Source organism: Vulpes lagopus, chromosome 8, assembly GCF_018345385.1.
Source record: "Vulpes lagopus strain Blue_001 chromosome 8, ASM1834538v1, whole genome shotgun sequence".
NCBI lineage: Eukaryota > Metazoa > Chordata > Mammalia > Carnivora > Canidae > Vulpes > Vulpes lagopus.
Window position 1 is genome coordinate 54,324,910 of NC_054831.1, and position 19,625 is coordinate 54,344,534.

Consider the following 19,625-nt stretch of genomic DNA (forward strand, 5'->3'; position numbering starts at 1 on the left):
TATATGTTAGCAAGGTATATACTAAAGAATTGCATCATGTTTAAAGGGGTAGATCTTCAAGCTCATTTCAGGGGAAAGGTCAGACATAATAATTTTCTATAAAGTAAATAACACACAGCAGGTGCTCAACCAATGGTTGCTGAAGAATGAGTGAGCGCTGCCATTGGGGATGCGGACTCTGCGCCTGGTCACAGCAACTGGCTTCCACACCTCTGGCCCCTTCTCTGTCTAGAAGAGACCCTCCAGGCACTGGGTGAGGCCTCTGACTGGCCTTCCTCACTCTTCTTTCAATATGTTTGGATCCTGTGTTAAACATGACTTTAGGTTAACCTCTAATGATCAGCTATCTTTTTTTTTTTTTTTTAAGACAGAAAGTTGAAACCCTTCTCTCATGGCATTCATGTTAAGAAGACTAAGAGGGCAGAAACGCCTTTGAGAGATTGTGTAAAAGACTTGGAAAACCAAAACCAAATAGATTCCCCCAGACTTGAGAGACATTGGAGACCGTGTAAAAGAACTTGTGATATGCATGTGCAGATCTGTTTGCTGGGCAAATTTTGACAGTACTTTTAAGCTGAAAGATGACAAGGAGATCCACCAAAATGGAGATGAATATATTAGGCGTAGAAAACAGTTAATGCAAGTTTCCTAAATAGAAACCAGTTTGGTATTTTGAAGTAAAGAAAATGGCAGCAATTTTTCCCAACTGAAAAATAAAAATATTAAGGATTCTTTTAAATGAATCACTGAACTGGCATGAATGTAAGTATTCATCAGAAGTAAAAAATATAATAAAATAGACTTTTATCCTCAATGTTTCTGCTGAGCCTTAGAGACTTGAACTTCTGCTTCAATGATGACCACATGGGCTTGGGAGACAGGACACGTAATGATTAATTTTATGTGTCAGTGTGGATGCGCCACATTCCCCAGATATTTGGTCAGACATTACTATGGATGTTTCTGTTAGGGTGTTTTGGGATGAGATTTACATCAGTGGATTTTGAGTAAACCAGATTGGCCTCCGTACTGTGGGTGGGCCTCATCTGATTGGTTGAAGATCTGAATAGAACTCAAAGCTGACCTCCCTCGAGAAGGAGGTGATTCTGCCAGCAGACTGCCTTTAGATTCCATCTGTCACCTCCACTTTTTCTGGTTTTCCCGTACACTGCCTTTGGACTCGAAGTCAGTCCTTTCCTGAGTCTCCCATCTGGTGGCTTACCCCATCAGATTTGAGATCAAGCCTCCACACACATACACACATATTCTATTGGTTCGATTTCTCTGAAGAACCCCAACTAAGAGTAATAATACTCTCCAAAATGGAGAGTATAGCAGGAAATCTATTACAGAAACCTGAAATCTCAAAGAGTTATAACCTCAATATATGGACAATCAAGAAATAAACTCACCACATGAAATTGCATAGCAAAGAAAAATTAACTCAAGGCACCTGGGGTGGCTCAGTGGTTGAGTGCCTGCCTTTGGGTCATATTGTGATCCCGGGGTCCTGGGATCGAGTCCCGCATCAGGCTCCCTATGGGGAGCCTGCTTCTCCCTCTGCCTGTGTCTCTGCCTCTCTCTGTCTCTCATGAATAAATAAATAAAATCTGTAATATACAGGTTTTGGTGATTATGAATAAAGCTGCTTTTTTAATGTAAAGTTTTATACATTCACGTAAAGGTTTTGATGTGAACATAATTTTTATTTCTCTTGGGTGAATACCTACGAGTGAAACTGCTGGATCATATGGCAAATGTACCTTTTATAAGGAACTAGCAAGTTGATTTTCAAAGTAGTTATACCTGTACCATTTTTCATTCCCAACAGCACTCTATAAGTTCTTCCTCATCTTTGCCAGCACTGGGTGTGCTCTCTGAATTTTTAAACAATAAACCATTGTTTTTCAAAGTACCACAAAATTTAATAGAAACAGGCAACTGCATTTTTTTGAAGAATTTATTTATTTATTCATGAGAGACACACACAGAGAGAGAGGCAGAGACACAGGCAGAGGGAGAAGCAGGCTCCATGCAGGAAGCTCCATCTTGGGACCCCGGGATCATGACCTGAGCCAAAGGCAGACGCTCAACCACTGAGCCACCGAGTTGTCCCAGGCAACTGTATTTTTAATAACATTCTTAAATCTGCCCATCAAACTCATAGTAATGATTTAAGGATTTTTATTTTATTGGTAAAATTAAGATTGTTTACATAAAAAATCAGCCAAATGACTTTATTTTCAAATAAAGACAATAAAAACTGGTTTTATTTACTGTGGAAAAATAACAACCATTTTGATAAATGAAAAAGTATGGTTTTCTTTTTATTTGTTTGGCTGTCTTTCATATTTTCATTCTTACGAGTTAAGAAAGTCATAATGATTTTGTTTGCTTCATTGTCTATGATCTAGTTTGACACAAATGGGATTACTTTGGTATCTGCTGAAACATAAGTGATAAGGTTCTTAAAGATTGAATAGAACATTAAGTTGGGTGTTCAATATTTTGAAAGCTGAATAAACTATTTGGAGTTTGTGGTCACAAAGGATTTGTCATTTTTCTTCCTTTGGCCACCTGAAAGTACATTAATGGAAAAACATTTTAAAATTTATGTTACATTCCTATCAACTTTAATGATAACACTTAGTTAGCAATTATATTAATTTCTTTCACTCAGTATTAATTCTTTATCTAGAATTAGAGTAGAGGTAGACTGATCATTTGTATTGAAACATTCTGAAACAGAAAGTTTTAAATGCCATATAAGGAATTATATAAAATTGTACTTTAATGATATTTGAGATTTAACTTACTATTAGATTCAAAATAAGTCTCTTTTTAAAGATTGACTGATTGATTAATTTGGGAGAGAGAGCAGGTAAGTAAGCATGAGTGGAAGGGGCACACCGAGAGGGAGACAGAATCTCAAGCAGACTCTGAGCTGAGTGTTGAGCCTGACTCAGGGTCACACGGTCCTGAGATCATGACCTGGGCCGAAACCAAGAGTTAGACCCTCAACTAGCTGAGCACTGAGGCACTCCCAAAATAAATTTCTTTTTGATATAGAATAAATTGTTGCTTAAAGCCTATTTTATTGAAATTATTGCTTGAAGGAACTATCTTAGGTACTTGTAACAACTAATAGTCTTCAGAAAACAAGAATACCTATTTTCTTATAAGGATTTTCATTTTTGGAAAAAAAAAAAAAACTTCCAGTGACATCAGTGTACTTCTAGATCCTCTTACAACAAAGAATTAGGTGCCAGAGTGACTACTGATATAAAAAATAAAATTTAGAAACACAAATTGGGTTAAATAAAATACTTATAAGTATATTTACATTACATTTATATTATATATACATTTTATACATTACATTTATATATTATATTACATTTTCAGTTATTTTAATATTGAAATGCAACTTTCATCTATTAAGAAGTAGCTCAGTTTTTCCTCTCACTCTTGTTAGCATCTTGTTTTAGAATAGAGCAAGAAATGGATGGGCCTCTCTGGTGTTCCTCTGTACCTATGAAGGCATCCCTGAAACCCCCAACCACATAAAAGTGGGTGAGATGGGAAGCTGTCTACCTGCCAGAAATAAGAGCAAGGGCTTTAGTAATAAAAAACAAAATGGGGGAGGCCTGGGTGGTTCAGTCAGTAAAGTGTCTGCCTTTAGTTCAGGTCCTGATTCCAGAGTCCTGGGATCGAGTGCCTGTGAGATACTTTCCCTCACCCCTCTGCTTATACTCTCTCTCTCAAATAAATAATTAAAGATATTTAAAATAAATTTTGCAAATTTCTATATTTTAAGCTTGAGGTATTCTCTATTAATTTTAAAATACACGGTTTTCATTTTTGACACAAAAGGAATTTTTTTCTTTTTTTAAAAAAATATGACCACATTTCAAATTTCTGTTGAATATGTATGTAAATATAATAATATCACCTGAAATTTAACAACATAACAAATGAGTCCTTTTCTAGAGAGGAAAGATATCAGAAAATCTGTTTTTCATTCAGCATCTGAAAATAAAAATAAACCTGAAATTATAAGTTTTAGAATTATAATGTAAAAAAGAAATTTTCCATGGTTGAACCCAATTTACAAAAAATTCACATTTTTATAAGATTTACCATTGAATACAATACTGTTTATTTTTTTTTAAGATTTTATTTATGTATTCATTAGAGACACAGAGAGAGAGGCAGAGACACAGGCAGAGGGAGAATCAGGCTCCCTATGGGGAGCCCAATGCAAGACTTGATCCTGGGACCCCAGGATCATGACATGAGCCAAAGGCAGACACTCAACCACTGAGCCACCCAGGTGCCTGTACAACACCACTGTTTAAGCCAGATTGTGGAGACTAGGGATTCGGAAGTGAATACTCCTTGGAAACCACTCATCTTAAACCTTGGGGAAAAGTGTTTACAACATGACAAAAGTAAATTAAGATCATTACTCCTCTGTCAGAGATGTTTTCCCGGATTTGAGAACAAGTTTTTAATGGGTGAAGAAAGTTCTTGAAGCTCTTGATGGGTAGTACTAGTGATATCTTCTTGTTCTTTGTCTAATTCATCACTCCAAGGATCATCTCCCTAGTCTTCTTGTTTTGACTAACTAAATGCTTTACAACCAAACCCTGATACTTTACCAGAAGCATATTCTAATCCTCTGGGATTTTCCTGTTTAGAAGAGTGGTGATCTGGGAAACACATCTTCCAGTTGCGCGGAGCATACTGAGGGCAGAGAACTGAAACAGGGCTCAGTGTGAGCTGCAGAATCAGAGCAGGATCTTCTTACGAGTCCTTGATTGTACGCTTTCTACTAGTTCCAGAGGCAGAAGAACATACCACCTCGAGATAAATTGTACTAAGAAGTTTTGTCAAGCACTCAGCAAGTTCAGAAACAAACTCCTCAGGGGCATCTTGCATGTGTTTTCTTTAAAAGTCTTCAAGCTCATCCTGGAGCATAAAGTGATCTCTGGTTTCTTCTTACTGGTGTGAGATGACTCATCCTCATGATCATCATCTTTTCTTCCCTTCTTCTAGATGTTTTTTAAGCTTTGCACTCTCTGGCATTGCCACCACCATCTCCTCCCACACTTCCACTGCTCTCTGTTGCTTTTCTCCTTTGTTCGTCTTTTTTATCCTTTTTACTCATATGAATGCTTTCTAAGATGGAGGTCTTCTTCCCTGATTAAAGGAATAGGATTATTTTCAAATTCCTTTTCAGTTTTTTGGTGCGTCAGTTCCCTTAACAGTTCTGTGCTTATCAATAACTATTGATAAGTTTTCCGCTGACTGCAACAGTGTCACTAAAGCCCGCACCGCACCCTGCTCACTGAATGCTCTCATCACCAGTGGAAGCAACACAGCAGCCTCTTCAACTGATGAAGGTGTGGGCAACAGAGGTATAATATTAACCATGTTCCAGAGCTCAAGGCTCCCTCTGCTGATGCTTCCACGAGATCCTCAGGTCCATGACCAACACAAGCTGCTTTCAAAACACAAGAGCTATGTAGCCTTTTATCTTCTCTTTATGTAGATCACAGCACCCAGGAATCCAAGTCTGGACATTCTGCCTGAAAAAGGACTCTGCCCAAGCACTCTGTTCTGGAGTAAATGTCAGGGACAAACACCACCGTGTCCATCTCTCACCAACCACACTGCCTCATAAATGTCCACTATTAACAAGCTTCCCAAGCATGGAGTAGAGCAGCTGCTCTTGACATCCAGATTTTGAAATCAGAGAATTCACTGCTGTAGCCAGAAGGGTCCGTGGATGGTGCATGCTTTATGTCAGGCTACAAAAGCTTCAGTAAATATTACTCCTCTGTTGTAAGATAAATGTGTTCATTAATAATTCAACCTAGCCACTGAGTTAGTGCTGGTGTCAGAAAGTTTTCCAGGAAGATCATAGTTCTGATATGGTGACATGACCACTTACTTTCCTGCTAATTATCATTTACCTCTTCTGCTAATCAATACAAGTAGTTCTCATTTATCAGTTGTCCCAACACTAGCTGAACATGTTTTTTTCTGATTTAACAGTGCCACTAGTTCTATTTTCATTATCAGTCAGATCCACATTGATCACCTGTTGCAGATCAACAATGTTTACTTGACCACCTCAGACATATAGCTCATCTCTCACTTCTTCACTAATTTGGGCTGGAGTAATATATTCTTTCCCATCAAGTTTGTGAACTACTTCTAGCTGTTTCAGAGCAATCAACTTATTCACAATTTCAACACAGTTCCACTCTGACAACCTCTGCATGGCTTCGGCAAGCTGTGCGCGCTGGAAATCAGCCACCAACCACCAGATCTCCTAGCAAGTGTCCTTTCCTTACTCACCCAGCTGCCAAAGAACTGACCACATGTCCGCCTAAAAAATAAACCATTCTAATAAATCAGTAGTGATTCAATATATTTTTAAGTATGCATTTCCCTAATGACTAAGGATGCTGAGCATCTTGTCAACTGTATACCTTCTTTGACGAAATGTCCATTCAAATCTTTTGCCAATTTGTTTTTTGAGTTGTTTTCTTATAGTTGAGTTTTGAGAGTTCTTTATATATTCTGAACACTACTTATCTGTCATATTTGTGATTTGCAAACATTTCTCCCAGTCTGTGCCTTGTATTTTCCTCCTTTTAAAAGCATAGTTTTCAGTTTTGATAAAGTCTGATTTATCCATTTTCCTGTGGATCTTATTTTAGTTGTCATATCTAAGAACTCTTTTCCCAACTCAAAGTCACAAAGATTTTCTTATATGCTTTCTTCTCGATGTTTTATACTTTATTTATTTTTTTAATGTTTTATACTTTAATGTTTGACATTTAGGTTGATGATCCATTCTGAATTAATTTTCATATGAGGTATGAATTATGGGCCGACTTTTTTTTTTTTTGCATACGGACATCCAACCTTTTGAGCACTATTTGTTGAAAACACTATCCTTTCTCTAACTACTTTTGCATCTTTTTCAAAGATGGGTCTATACTGGGTTCTCCATTCTTTTCAGTCTGTTTGCCTATCTTTTCACCAGTACAACATTGTCTTAATGGTAGTAATTTTTCTTTGATTTCCGAATTGTTTTGACTCCTCCCATTCATTTGCCTGTCAGCTTGTCAATATCTAAAAAGAAAAAAATTCCTAATGGGATTTTGACTAGGATTGTATTGGATCTATCAATAAATTTGGGAACAATTGACATTATAACACCGTGGAACTCCCAATCCACAAACATGGTACATGTATCCATTTATTTATGTTTTCTTTAGGTTGGGTAAGGGTCCAACTTCATTTTTTTTGCATATAGATATCCAGTTTTCCCAACGTTAGCTGAAAAGTATCTCCTTTCCCCCAACCACTGGTCATGGTACTCTTGTCCAAAATAAATTAACCATAAATATGAGGATTTATTTTTCAGACTTTATTCTATTCCATTGCTGTATACATCTGTCTTCATGCCACAGTTCTGATTACTATAGCTTTGCAGTAAGTTTTGAAATCAGAAAGTGTGAGTCTTCCAGTTTTGTTCTTTTTCAAGGACAAAACCCTATTCAGGGTTACTTGAGATTCCCTATGACGTTTAGAATAATAGATCTGTCAATTTCTGCGAAGAGAAAAGAGACCATCACTGGGAGTTTGATAAGGTTTGAATTGAAACTGTAGATTTCTTTGGGAAACATTGACATCTTAACAATATGAAGTCTTCCACTTCATGAATACAGGATGTTTTTTGCACTTATTTGGGTCTTTCACTTCTTTCAGCAACATTTTATAGTTTTCAGTGCACAAGTCTTTTACTACCTTGGTTAGATTTTTTTCCTTAAAAATTTTATTCTTTTTGATCCTATTATAAATGGAATTTTCTTAATTTCCTTTCAGATTGTCTATTGTCAGTGCATAGAAATGCACTATTGTGATGTCTATCTGTAATATCTTTGCCTCTGCGTATGCTGCTGTGTATCTGGGAAAATAAGAGTGTTCCTGGTAAAAATTCTTCTCAAATTTGGGCAACTTATCAACATTCAACCTCTTTAACTAGTTTGTCCCCAGGGTTTTCAAGATTTTATTATCTTGCTTAAACACACTGGATAGGACTTTCAGGGTAATGTTTTATGTAAATTTTAATACTATAAATTTTTGATTTGCTCTATAATTTGGGGGAAAACAGTATTTCACCTAAGCATGATGCTAGATATAGTTTATCTATTGAGATGACCATAAATTTTTCTTTCTTCTTTACTCTAATTTAAAAAAAAAATTTCATTTATTTATTCATGAGAGACACAGAAAGAGAGAGAGAGGCAGAGACACAGGCAGAGGGAGAAGCAGGCTCCATGCAGGGAGCCCGATGCGGAACTCGATCCCGGGACTCCAGGACGGCGCTCTGGGCCAAAGGCAGGCGCTTAACCTCTGAGCCATCCAAGGGATCCATCCCCCTTACTCTAATTTTTAAATGTAAAACCAACATTGCATTTCTGGTATAGACATCATTTAGCCATAGTGCATTATAGTCACTTAGTGTATCATACTTTTTATTTATGACTGAATTCAATCTGCCAATATATATATTTTTATATGGGAAATTTTCACGTACAGGAATGGTTTATTACACTCCTTTATCTAAACTCATTGGCCAGAACTGAGACCAAACTTAATAGCAAGGGAACTAGAAAATGTGGACAAATGGCTAGTTCTGCCACAGAAGTTAAGAGATAGGAGGATAGCAATGAGAAGTCCTTTGTATATCTAATTAACCTCATTAGGAGGAAGGAGCATACAAGGACATCAAAGAGAGACTATTTGGCTAGAGGTTGTTGAGAATTTTCCAGAATTGATAAAAATACATGAATCCACAGATTTGAGGACACAATATCCAAAAGAGAACAAATTTAAGAAAAATTCATGCATAAACCTGTTATGATAGACTACAGAACATCTAAAACAAATGGAAAGACAGGAATTAGAGGGAAAAACAAATCAATCAGAAAGGATTGGCAATATGACTAACAACAATTTTTCAGTAGTAACACCAGATACTAAAATACCATAGAATGTCTTCAAAATGCTGAGAGAATATAACCATAATACTCCAGAATTAAGCCAAATCATCCTTCAGAATTATGGTAAAATAAAGATACTTTCCAAGAGTCAAACAATGATAGGATTCTATCAAGAAATCTATACAATGAAAGATGGAAAATTGAAGCATTTCTGAAGTGCAAGCAGGAATGTAGAATAAGTAAAATTGTAAACATGTTTACATAAATAAATACCACCTATCTAAAATATAAGGCTAATTTGTAGGATTAAATAAGAAACAGGCCTAAAATACTGGGTAACAAGAGTATAAGTTGGAGAAGAATAAACAAAGTTTAAGTGTTTTATGTCGTTTGGGAGAGTTTAGGTTTTGGCAAATTAAATATACATGATAGAATTGTAACAGTAACCACTAAAAGAATAGAAAAAGTGTATAAATGCCAGAGTAGATAAAATCAAATTAAACTTAAAAACAAAGAACATATACTCAATTTTTAAAGGAGAAAAGTAAGAAGAACAGAAGAAGTACAAAAACAAAATAATGGAAACAAGTTTAAATATAATAGATAATCATAATAAATGCCTTTGGACTAAATTCAGCAGTAAGTAACCAGATAATGAGATTGAAAAAAATATATAGCTGTCTACAGGTAACATACTTAAAACACAGGGACACAGGAATTTTGAAAGTAAAAGAATGGAAAATCATATACCAGTATAATACCATTCAAAAAAATTAATTAATTTTTTAAAGACGAAAGAAAACTGAGGTGGCCATACTAACATTAGACAGAACACACTAGAACAGTAAGTTTCAGTAGAGACAAAAGAGAGTCATTTTAAAGGTAAATTTTGTATAATATTTCTAAAGTTTAAGCAAACTAAAAAATGGCATCAAAATACATAAAAAGCTTCTGTTTTTCAGACTGTCATACAAGGAACTTGGAAGTCATTGCCTCAACCTAACAAGTAAAAAAGATAGACTGAAAAATCAACGACTCTTCTTAGATCTGCCTGAACAGTGAGACCACACCAAACTGCTGCCCTCCCAAACCTAGAGAGAAAGACAAGTCAAATATAGAAAATTACAACTTACTAGAACAGAAACATCCACAAGAACTAGTACCAGGATTTAGAAAAAATTTAAACTTATAACTGATGAATTGCTGGGGGCTCAGTGTGGACAAGTGTGAGAATTTAAAACTGTAGGTATCCAGTCATCGAAGACCCTCTACATCTTGGTGATTTTTTTACCTCCAGGAGCCCTACAAGTTCTCATACTGAATATCAGAGAGAAAACAAAACAAAACAAAACAAACAAACAAAAAAAACCACCCTTCCTGTTTCTGACAGAGAGAAGAGAAAAATAATCATTTTGAAGTACCTCAGAGCATTTTGTTTTTCATAATAAGATCTGCCCTCAAAAGAAACTTTTAACACAGGCTAACCTTTTGGGAATTTTATCTGAGCTTAACCAACCTTGAGAAAGGAAAATACCCAACTCCACCTGGCTTTAACCTTCCTATGTGAGACAATAGAAAAATCCAAATTGAGGGACACCTAGATGGATCAGTGGTTGAAGGTCTTGGTTCAGGGTGTGGTCCTGGAGTCCTGGGATCAAGCCCCACATCGGGCTCTCTGCATGGAGCCTGCTTCTCCCTGTGCCTATGTCTCTGCCTCTCTCTCTCTCTCTCTCTCTGTCTCTTATGAATAAATAAATAAAATCTTAAAAAAAAAAAAAAAAGAAAACTCCAAATTGAGCCATCCTATAGTATTCCATGTGGGGGATGCAAAATACACAACTCCAGCCTTCTCAGGCCAGCCTGTTCCATCTAGGGTGGGAAGGGAAATCTGAGAACCACTTGTAAAGTTCACAGCCCAGGGTTACAGGCTCAATAAAAGACTGAGACCTAATCACAGGATTCTAGAACATTTTTCCTCCTATACTTTATCACTACGTTACTAAAGGACTATTTATCACTGTTCCTTTTACTCAGTACATCATGGCTGGCTTTCAACAAAATAGTACAAGGCATACTAACAGGCAAGAAACAGTTTTGATAAGTTCACAGTTATCCTTCATAAAAATTCTTAGCAAGCTAGGAATACAAGGGAACTTCCTTAACCTGATAAAGAGCATTATCTTGCCTGATAAGGTATAATTCAGCTGGAAATATAATTTTATATAAAATAATTTTATAAAAGCAACAAAAAATGTAACATACATATTGCAAAATACTATAAAAACCCTGGATGGAGAAAATTATTTGTTTTTATTGAAATAGTAGTGGCACCTGCGTAATTCAGTTGGTTGACTGCCTTCAGCTTGGGTCATAATCCTAGGGTCCTGGGATCAAGTCCCACATCGGGCTCTCTGCTTAGAAGGGAGCCTGCTTCTCCCTCTCCCTCTGCCATTCGAAACCCTGCTTGTGCTCTCATGGACTTTCTCTCTCAATTAAATAAATAATATCTTTAAAAAAAATAAATATAAAAGAAAAGTTACATAGATACACACTGTTCTTGCATGGAAAGGCTCAACATCGGAAAGATGTCAATGATTCTCCCAACTCATACATAGATTCAATGCAATTCTGACAAAAATCCTCTCAGGGCTTTTTATGGGATTTGACATGATCCTTAAAATTATATGCAAGAGCAAAGGGCTGAAAAGAGTCAAAACTTGAAGAACAAGAAGTTATGGGAATATAATTCTGACTTACTTTTTGATATTTGATTGCTGAAAGGCTCACTCCACCTTCTTCCCTTGTGTTCCACATCTGGACAACCTGATAAGAAAAGCTGGGCACTCCCTCCTTTGCTGGCAGGAGATTCAAACAAGGCATGCCCCTTTCCTAGCCACCACAGCCCTATCCCTATCCACAATAAAAAACAGAGGTCAATCTCCTTTCCTTACTCTTGAAAGCCACTTTGGACCTGCTTGGGAGGCCTGCCCTGCTCCCCTCAAAGATCTCAGATAGGTAAGTAATAAATCTTGTTATACCTTCTTAGAACGTGTGTGTGGCATCTTCTGTCTGGACATCTGAACTGAACTTTGGATGAGGAGTGTCTATCCACCTCTGCAGGTGACCAAACAGGGAGGATGCCTGATGATATATTAAGATGTACTGCAAGACATCCAGATGAGGGTCCCTGCATCAATGATTCTGTTGCGTAGGAACCATGGCTTCTGGAGTTGTGCAATGTGGTCCTGGGTAAGAGGGGGTAGACAGGGACCTGATTACATAGAGTTTTGAAAGTAAAGGTAAGGAGTTTGGATTTTACTTTCAAAGTGATGAGAAGCCAATGGGGAGTTTTAAACAGGGAAGAAAGATGATCTGCTTTAAACTTTTTAGAGATTCATCTAAAAGTTATAGACTGAATTGTGTTTCCCCTCAAATTTATATATTGAAGCCCTAACTCTCAAGGTGACTATATTTGAATAGGTCCTTTAGGGATGTAATTAGGGTTAAATTAAATGAGGTCATGAGGGTGGGGACCTAATCTGAGAGGATTATAAGAAGATGGAAAAACACCAGAGATCAACCTCTCTCCACAATGTGAGGACACAGTGAGAAGGCAGGCATCTATAAGCCAGGAAAAGAGCTCTCATCAGAAACCAATCCTGATGGCATCTTGATCTTGGACTCTGAATTAATTAAATTTCTCTTGTCTGAACTGCCTGGTCTATGGTATTATGTTATGGCAGCCCTAGTAGATGAACATACTAACAAATTACTATTGTTGTTAGGTGGAAAGTGGTAAATCAATATTGGAAGTGAGTAGAGAAGAAGATGATTAGCTTGAGCTAGGGCATAAGCAGTAGGGATGAGGGGAAGCATACACATCTGGGTTATGGGTTATCCTCTGTAGAAGAGCCTACAGGACACCAAGGGACTGGAGCTAGAGGATAAGAAAACTAAAGGAAATAAAATTCTAGATATATATGCAAGCAAATAAATCAGGCCAACTTTTCATTTTCAGTTTGGACTTTAAGAAAAAATCACTTGGCTATAAAACAGAAATAAGCTTGAAGAGGAATAAGAAGATATTTTCAGATGGAAACAACAATGATGTTATATAGGTACTAAATTATCATTTTTTTAGTATGATGTAATGCATTTTTTATAATATAACAGAATCCCTTCAATCTTAGAGTACATTAGGGCAATAGCACCTGAAAGAGATATAAGCCATCTCCCTCTAACTCCCAAAATAAGGCCTCAACTATGTTTCCTCCACATAGTAACCAGTGTTTTATTCCCTCAGAATGTACATTCTGACACAGGTCTATACTGCTCTTAAGTCACTTGGACACATATGAGAATAATTATCACTTTAATGAATTTCCAGAAATCTCTGTGAGACTATTACTTGGGAGTCTAATGACAGCCCTAATTTTGCTGTTATATTTTCAGGGACTACCAGCCCTTTTTAAAATTAATTAATTAATTAATTAATTTTTAAAGATTTTGTTTATTTACTCATGAGAGACAGAGAGAGGCAAACTCTTATTAGCAAATATTCTGTTAAATTCATTTCTAAAATTTTCCTATCAAAGACTAATTATGTAAATCATTTTCTTAATCACAACCATAAATTCTTCATCATTTAATATTTATGTCAGGAAATATACATCATAATAAATATTATGTCAAAAATGCATTATGACTTATCAAAACAGGACCAAGTATTATTACTTTAATAATATATGAAGCATTGCTTTTTTCTGGTATTATACCTAGAGGATATATGATCTTGTTATCCTAACAGCCACTTACACTGGCAAAATGAAGGCAATATCCACCATCATTCTTGTATTCTTTTTCCATATCAATGTTAGTGAGGCATCAAATTTCTACTTCTCCATCACTGAAGGCTAAAGCCTCCTTCCATTTAAATAAGCAGTCTAATCTAAAGCAACTTTCAGAGAGAGAGGTCAAGCTTAGATCTGATGCACAAAATTATTTTGATTAAACCTAAAAATACATATAAAATGTCCAAATTTAGGAGTTTCCTGCTACTTAAATTAATGCTTTTAGATCAAAGCATCTTATTTTTTTAAAGTGAACTTAGAACCACATTTCCAGCTGTTCTGTTTCCAGGTCAGTAATTAGAATGCCTGATGAAGCTCTCTTTCCTTCCCACTGTAACTGCTGTAGTTAATATAAGTTATTAGTTCATAATGGCCAAGTACACACAACAGGTATTTTCTTGAGAAATGAAAAATAGCTTACTGGCAATGAATACTTATCAAGACATTCAAAACTAATTTTGTTCTCTTACTCTTAAAGAAAAAAAAGACAGGGGCACCTGGGTGGCTCAGTCAGTTAAGTGCCCGAGTCTTGATCTTAGCTCAGGTCTTTATCTCAGGAGTGTGAATTCAAGCTCTGTGTTGGGCTATATGTGAGACATGGAGCGTACTTAAAACAAAGAGAGAGAGAGAGAGAGAAATGAGACAAAAAATGGCTTTATTCATTAAGATCAGCTAAAGCACTATTATTTTATACTATGCCAAAAAAAGACTGCAATGTCTTTTCAATTAACATATTTCTCATCATTAAAATGATTTTTTTAAAGGCCAAAGAAATACTTTTGTCTTGAACAATTATAAGGTTATCAGTATGTCTAGTTTATAGAGTAATTGGTAAAAACCCAAGTTTACTATAAAATCCAAATTTAATAGGTGAAAAACTTAAAACTCTAGCCCATTATGTGACTTTTATAAATGCATAAATTTTAATTAATGACTTCTTCTTTCAGCCAAGATGGAGTAACAGGGATTGCACTTATTCTCCCACTTAGAATAACTAAAATACGAGATAAACTGTATGGGGAGAAAAATAATGAAAAAAATAAGTTTTTATTACTTCAGACCTAAAAGAAAAAAGAAGTGAGCTCTGAGAAATGGGAAAGAAATGAAGTGAGCCCTGTGTTTTTCCCAGCCTACTGCCTTGAGAGTTTCCAGCTGTAGTTCTAGGAAGGGGAAGCCAGGCAGAAACATGAGGACTTCCTGAATCAAGGCACTACAGTTCGCAATGCAGAATACTTAGGATGTTGGCACACAGACACTATATAGTTGGATCTTTTTTAAAAGATTTTATTTATTGATTCATGAGAGACACACAGAGAGGCAGAGACACAGGCAGAGGAAGAAGTATACTCCCTGCGGGTACTCGATCCCAGGACCCTGGGATTATGCCCTGAGCTGAAGGTAGATGCTCAACCACTGAGCCACCCAAGTGTCCCTATATAGTTGGATCTTGTTTCTTAATTTATTCTGCCATCTCTGCCTTTTAATTTTCGTTTAAAGCAATAAAAGTACTTATTTCTGCCACTTTGGCATTTGCTTCATATGTCATATTGTTTTTTCAATTCCTTCATTACTGCCTTCTTTTGTGTTCATTTGTTCTAGGGTACAATTTTTATTGTATTCTTACTTGCTTTTCTGTACACCTTTTAGTTATTTTCTTCATGGTTATCCTGAAGTTTAAAATTAATATTTTAGGGATCCCTGGGTGGTGCAGCGGTTTGGCACCTGCCTTTGGCCCAGGGCGCGATCCTGGAGACCCGGGATCGAATCCCACATCAGGCTTCCGGTGCATGGAGCCTGCTTCTCCCTCCGCCTGTGTCTCTGCCTCTCTCTCTGTGACTATCATAAATAAATAAAAATTAAAAAAATAAATAAAATTAATATTAAAATATTAATTTTATTTAATTAATATTAAAATATTAATTTTATTTAATTAATATTAAAATATTAATTTTATTTATTTTTTAAATTTTTATTTATTTATGATAGTCAGAGAGAGAGAGAGAGAGAGAGAGAGAGAGAGGCAGAGACACAGGCGGAGGGAGAAGCAGGCTCCATGCACCGGAAGCCTGATGTGGGATTCGATCCCGGGTCTCCAGGATCGCGCCCTGGGCCAAAGGCAGGCGCCAAACCGCTGCGCCACCCAGGGATCCCTAAAATTAATATTTTAAAATATAACTGTCTAGTTTGAATTTACATCAGTTTAGCCTCAATAGTAGAAGAGCAGCTTCAATCCTGCTCTTCTATAGCCTTGTCCCCTATATATTGTAATTGTCACAAATTACATCTTTAAACGTTGTGTGCCCATGACATGGATTTATAAATATTATTTTATATGTTTGTCTTAAATAATATAAAAAATAAAATCAGGATTACAAATAAAAAATGTAACAACACTGGCTTTACTTATTGCTCATGTAGTTAACCTATGCTGGTGTCCTTTACTTATTCATAGGACTTTGAGTTATGTCTGATAATTCTTTCATTTAAGTCTGAACTTTTCACTTAGCATTTCTTGTAGGGCAGGTCTACAGATGACTACCTGAGCTTTTGTTTATCTAGGAAAGTACTATTTCTCCTTCTTCATTTTTGAAGGATAGTTTTGCCAGATATAGTATTCTTATCGACAGACTTTTTCTTTCAACACTTTAATTAGCCACTACCTCTGGGTCTCCACCGTTTCTAGTAAGAAATTAGTGGTTAACCTGAATTGAGGACTCCATCTACACAACAGGTCACTTTTTTCTTGGTAAATTCAAGACTGTCTTGGGCTTTGATGGTTTAATGTAATGTGTCTTGGTGTGCAGATCTCTTTGAGTTTATCCTACCCAGAGTTTGTTGACCTTCTTGGATGCATACATTCATCTTTTACCAAGATGGGGAAATTTTCAACCATTATTTCTTCACATATTCTTTCTGCCCCTTTCACCTTCTCCTCTCCTCTTTGGATTTTTATTATGTGTAGGTTGGTAAGCATAGTAAGTTTCCACAAGTCAGTCAGATTCTATCTCCTGGGTTTTTGTTTTGTTTTGTGTTTTGTTTTTTTTCCTGCTTCTAGACGGGATGATCTCAACTGACCCATCTTCAAATTCACGGATTCTTTCTCCTTCCTGATCAGATCTATTGCTATGCCCTTCTGGAGAATTTTGTTTTAATTGTTATAATTTTTAGCTCAAAAATTAGTTGATTCCTGTTTATGGTTTTTATTTCTTTGATATCCTCTACTTGGTAAGATCCTTCTCTTGGTTCCCTTTACTTTGTTGTCTGTGATTTTCTTTATCTCTTTCAGCATGTGTAAGATGATTTAAAGTCTTTGGTAAGTACAATGCCTGCTTCCCTAAGGACAATTGCTGTTAATTTTTCTTCCTAATAATGGGTGATATTTTGTTTCTTTACATGCCTCATAGTTTTTCGAACATGAACATTTTGAATATTATAATGTGGTAACTGAAAATCAGATTCTTCTCTTTCCCCAGGATTTAGTGTTACTATTTTTTGGAGGGATTTTTTTGGCTTGTTTAGTGACTTCTAAAACTGATTTTGTAAAGACTATAGTCTTTGTCATTAGTCACTTTAATCTCTGCTATATAAGCTTATTGGTCACCTAGAGACTTGCCAGAGATATCTATGACTTAGCCAGTAATCATCATCCTTATCCTCATCATCTCCCAATCTTTGCAGATTGACTCTGTTTGGACATTCCTTCAATTCTTAGGCAAGCTGTATACAACTCTGTTTCCTGCTTCTGTGAAGCCTAAAGGTCATCCAGAGATGAAGTTTCAGGATCTGTTCAGGTCTTTTTTTTTTTTAATTTTCAAAATTTATTTATTCATGAGAGAAAGAAAGAGAGAGAGGCAGAGACACACAGGTAGAGGGAGAAGTAGGCTCCATGCAGGCAGCCCGATGTGAGACTCAATCCTGGAACTCCAGGATCATGCCCTGAGCCTAAGGTAGGCCCTAAATCACTGAGCCACCCAGGCGTCCCTCTGCTCAGGTCTTTAATGAGCAAGCCTCCAGTCCTGTGCATCTGTGTGACTTTTGTATATCTAAGAGCTTTTCATTGCTCTTACATCCCTCCATATTCCCTTTCCCAGTCTTTTCCCCCTGGAATTTTCAGTGTATCTATTGTTTATGCTGTTATCTCTTGCCCCAGGCAGTTGTAGCTAGTATATTTCCTATTAAATGTTTTGATAAATGCTTCCAAGTCTCTGAATCTGATAAAGTTCTGAGGAAAATAAATGAAAGTCAAGCCCTTGAGATGATTCTTCAAGGAATCACTGAACAAGTCAAAACATATAACACAACTCTTTGAAAAATAGGGTCCATACTACTCCCTCTGAACCAGGAAGCTACATTAAGAGTGCAGGCTGCTGTTTTCATAGCCACTGCCAAGTAGAAAACTAAAAAATGGTAAGCAAGTGAATTAAAATGTCACAGAGTTCTTTTACTGAAATCCATTAGCTTCCTTTCTTATGCATCCTACAGTACATTGCATGAAGTTTTTGTTAGATTGCAAACTTTCAGAAAAGTTGCTTCTGAAAGTTTTCTCTAGCTTAATCATTGTTTCAGGAAAGAGACGGAGTTTTGGAGTTCCCTACTAAACCATCTTAATGATGATTGATCAGGAGTAATGTCACTCATGGACAACTGATTTTTGACAAAGGTATGAAGTCAATTTGATGGGTATCTGTATATAAAACAATGAATTTCAATCCAGACTCTTATACAATATATAAAAATCAAGTCAAAATGAAACATAAACTAAATTTAAAATGTGGGATCCCTGGGTGGCGCAGTGGTTGGGCGCCTGCCTTTGGCCCAGGGCGCGATCCTGGAGACCCGAGATCGAGTCCCACGTCTGGCTCCCGGTGCATGGGGCCTGCTTCTCCCTCTGCCTGTGTCTCTGCCTCTCTCTCTCTCTCTTTCTCTCTCTGTGTGTGTGTGTGTGACTATCATAAAAAAAAATGTTGTGAATCATGTAGCCAAATCATTAAACGACCAACTTCTTCGCATTATATGCAGAAATCCCATAAAAATGTAGACACAGTTTATAAAAAAAAAAATTAATTTAAAATGTAAAATAACAAAACATGTAAAATAAAACAAGTGAGAAAATCTGTTTCCTTGGATTAGGCAAAGATTACTTACCTATGACTCCAAGAATATGATCCATAAAGGAAATATTTGTAAATTGGACCTCTTCAAAATTTAAAACTTCTGCTCTTCAAAAGATACTGTTACAGAGTTTAGGGAGTGATGTCAGCAACATGATGGGGTAAGACATTCCTCCTTTTAATCACCCGTTTTAATTAAAGAACTAAACATCCTTCCATTAACAAAAGTACCTTGATGGGGATTTTTTGACCAAGTACTTTACTCCAAGAGACTCTTTAGAAATCTCATGCCTGAGTGCAGCCCAGCCTGTAAGATATAGACAAGACTCTGTATGGGCTACAGAACTATGGAGCCAGTCAAACTGCAAAGACCCCTCTCATTGCTGTCAGCATAAAAACTAGGTGAGTGCTGTCCTGGGCAGGCACTTATGCATAAGAGAGAATCTGCAAAATTCCAGTCTTCCCAAAGTGGGGCTCTAGGACACCACCAGGGGGTAGGGGAGGGGAGGAGGCTGGGGGTGGCAGGTGGGGTGGGAAGAGGGGAACAAGACAAAGAGAAAGAAGTAGACAAAGAGGAGGAAGAAGACAAAGAAGAGGAAGGAGAGGAAGAGGAAGAAGATGAAGACAAAGAAGAAGAA

At 36.6% G+C, this 19,625-nt stretch overlaps 1 pseudogene; it reads right to left on the minus strand.

Annotated features, from left to right (window-relative positions):
* Positions 1–4,802: 4,802 nt before the first annotated feature.
* On the minus strand, positions 4,803–11,906 carry LOC121497725 (annotated as a pseudogene).
* Positions 11,907–19,625: the final 7,719 nt, after the last annotated feature.